The sequence below is a fragment of the Oncorhynchus mykiss genome, unplaced genomic scaffold (assembly GCF_013265735.2).
Source record: "Oncorhynchus mykiss isolate Arlee unplaced genomic scaffold, USDA_OmykA_1.1 un_scaffold_210, whole genome shotgun sequence".
Classification (NCBI taxonomy): Eukaryota; Metazoa; Chordata; class Actinopteri; order Salmoniformes; family Salmonidae; genus Oncorhynchus; species Oncorhynchus mykiss.
Genome location: NW_023493682.1, coordinates 145,001 through 148,516, shown reverse-complemented (window position 1 = coordinate 148,516; position 3,516 = coordinate 145,001).

Sequence of the window (3,516 nt, the reverse complement as noted above, 5' to 3'; positions counted from 1 at the left end):
GGCCTTTGGGTGACCAGGTGCACACGGTCCTTTTGGGTGACCAGGTGCACGCCGGCCTTTGGGTGACCAGGTGCACATGGTCCTTTTGGGTGACCAGGTGCACGCCGGCCTTTGGGTGACCAGGTGCACGCCGGTCCTTTTGGGTGACCAGGTGCACAAGTTCCATTTGGGTGACCAGGTGCACGCGGTTCATAACAGCGCGGTTATCTGCTTTAATGTCCGAGGAGGGGTGCTTAAGTGTGGGTGCCCTGGTTCACCTGGTATGCGAGGTTGTGGAGGTGGGGGGGGTCCCCTGCTGGTATCATCCCCGAAATAGAGGGGTGATACCCGGGTGGTGAGTAAGGGCCTACAAGCCTGGAGGTCAATAGCTCCAGGGGGTAAGCTCTACTGTCATGTCCGTAAATAGAGTGGTGTTACCCGGGTTTTGAACCATATTTTAATTTTTGGGTTACCAGATGCACACGGGTCTTTTGGAAAACAATCACAATCTGCATCCATCGTAATATCTTAAACTGTATATAAAGCACCTAAGGACGGGCCTGACCGAGAGAGGGCCGTAGTAGGGTACTCCCCTAGCGGGCTATATCAATAGAATGACCGGTAAAATGATTTAAAACAGTTTTATAATTTTTGGGTTACCAGATGCACACGGGTCTTTTGGAAAACAATCACAATCTGCATCCATCGTAATATATGAAACTGTATATAAAGCACTGAAGGACGGCCCCGACCGAGACAGGGCCTTAGTGGGGTGCTCCCATAGCGGGCTATATCAATAGAATGACCGGTAAAAGTATTTAAAACCGTTTTATAATTTTTGGGTTACCAGATGCACGTTTTCAATCACCAGTTGCACGGAGGATTAATAGCAATCTGCATCCATCGTGATTTCTTAAAGTGTGTAAAAAGCACCCAAGGACGGCCCTGACAGAGAGAGGGCCGTAGTGGGGCACTCCCCTAGCGGGCTATATCAATAGAATGACGGGTAAAAGTATTTAAAACCCTTTTATAATTTTTGGGTTACCAGATGCACGTTTTCAATCACCAGGTGCACGGAGGAAAATGAGCATTTGCATCCATAGTCATGTTTTAAACCGTCCATAAAGCACTCTTGGCCGGCCCCGGCAGAGAGAGAAAGAGATGGTGAAAAAAAAAAAAAATCATCATCAGACCTTCCATAAATAATTCGGGCCGGCCCCCATTGCTAAAGGTCCGTAGTAGGGTGCGCCATAAGCGGACATGAATAGATGGAACACCGCTAACCGCATAGAGAACCGTGTTTTGGGTGACCAGGTGCACGTTTTCAATCACCAGTTGCACATTTTCAATCACCAGTTGCACGGAGGATTAATAGCAATCTGCATCCATCGCGATTTCTTAAAGTGTCTATAAAGCACTCAGGACGGGCCCGACCGAGACAGGGCCTTAGTGGGGTGCTCCCATAGCGGGCAACAATGAGAGGGGTGCCTTTAAATTCATTTTGAACCATATTTGAAATTTTGGGTTACCAGATGCACGTTTTCAATCACCAGTTGCACGGAGGATTAATAGCAATCTGCATCCATCGTGATTTCTTAAAGTGTGTAAAAAGCACCCAAGGACGGCCCTGACAGAGAGAGGGCCGTAGTGGGGCACTCCCCTAGCGGGCTATATCAATAGAATGACGGGTAAAAGTATTTAAAACCCTTTTATAATTTTTGGGTTACCAGATGCACGTTTTCAATCACCAGGTGCACGGAGGAAAATGAGCATTTGCATCCATAGTCATGTTTTAAACCGTCCATAAAGCACTCTTGGCCGGCCCCGGCAGAGAGAGAAAGAGATGGTGAAAAAAAAAAAAAATCATCATCAGACCTTCCATAAATAATTCGGGCCGGCCCCCATTGCTAAAGGTCCGTAGTAGGGTGCGCCATAAGCGGACATGAATAGATGGAACACCGCTAACCGCATAGAGAACCGTGTTTTGGGTGACCAGGTGCACGTTTTCAATCACCAGTTGCACATTTTCAATCACCAGTTGCACGGAGGATTAATAGCAATCTGCATCCATCGCGATTTCTTAAAGTGTCTATAAAGCACTCAGGACGGGCCCGACCGAGACAGGGCCTTAGTGGGGTGCTCCCATAGCGGGCAACAATGAGAGGGGTGCCTTTAAATTCATTTTGAACCATATTTGAAATTTTGGGTTACCAGATGCACGTTTTCAATCACCAGTTGCACGGAGGATTAATAGCAATCTGCATCCATCGTGATTTCTTAAAGTGTGTAAAAAGCACCCAAGGACGGCCCTGACAGAGAGAGGGCCGTAGTGGGGCACTCCCCTAGCGGGCTATATCAATAGAATGACGGGTAAAAGTATTTAAAACCCTTTTATAATTTTTGGGTTACCAGATGCACGTTTTCAATCACCAGGTGCACGGAGGAAAATGAGCATTTGCATCCATAGTCATGTTTTAAACCGTCCATAAAGCACCCAGGGCCGGCCCCGGCAGAGAGAGAAAAAGAGGGGAAAAGTGTTGAAAAAAAAAAAAAATCATACCTTCCATAAATAATTCGGACCGGCCCCCATTGAAAAGGTCCGTAGTAGGGTGCATCATTATCGGACATGAATCTCGGGAACACCGCTAACCGCATAGAGAACCGTGTTTTGGGTTACCAGATGCACGTTTTCAATCACCAGTTGCACGGAGAGAGAAAAAAAAAATCATACCTTCCATAAATAATTCGGACCGGCCCCCATTGAAAAGGTCCGTAGTAGGGTGCATCATTATCGGACATGAATCTCGGGAACACCGCTAACCGCATAGAGAACCGTGTTTTGGGTGACCAGGTGCACGTTTTCAATCACCAGTTGCACGGAGAAAAAAAAAGTAATCATACCTTCCATAAATAATTCAGGCCGACCCCCATTGAAAAAGGTCCGTAGTAGGGTGCATCATTATCGGACATGTATATCTGTAACACCGGCAAGCGCATTGAGAACCGCATTTTTGGGTTACCAGATGCACGTTTTCAATCACCAGGTGCACGGCTGTGAAAAGTGGGACTCTGTCATTTTTTCGACCAATTTCTGTAATTTTCAAAAAATGATTAAAAATACTTCCCGAAGGGCTAGAGGTCCCAAATTTCGTCTCATACCCTCTCTCGTGATGGGCAACAATTACATAATGTAAAAAAAAATTCGCATCCACAGGAACCTATGCATCCTGTGACATTCACTTTTTTCCCAAAACTTGAAACACGATTTCCTATTAAAATGTTTTATACAAAAACGTTTTTAATTGAATGTAAATGCTCGTCTATTTATGCACTTTCGTGCAAAAAAAACCCCATCAAGATCGGATGTGTACTTTTTGATTTATCACGTTTTTGTTGAATTTGACCCCCGATGGTGGGGCGCACAGAAGCCCTGTGAGGTTCAGGGCTTCATCGATATTTGGCCTGTTTTGGATTACACACTCAGTGGCGGGTCGACCAGACAGGTACCGGCGCGATTTCAGAAACCTGGTTTTTGGC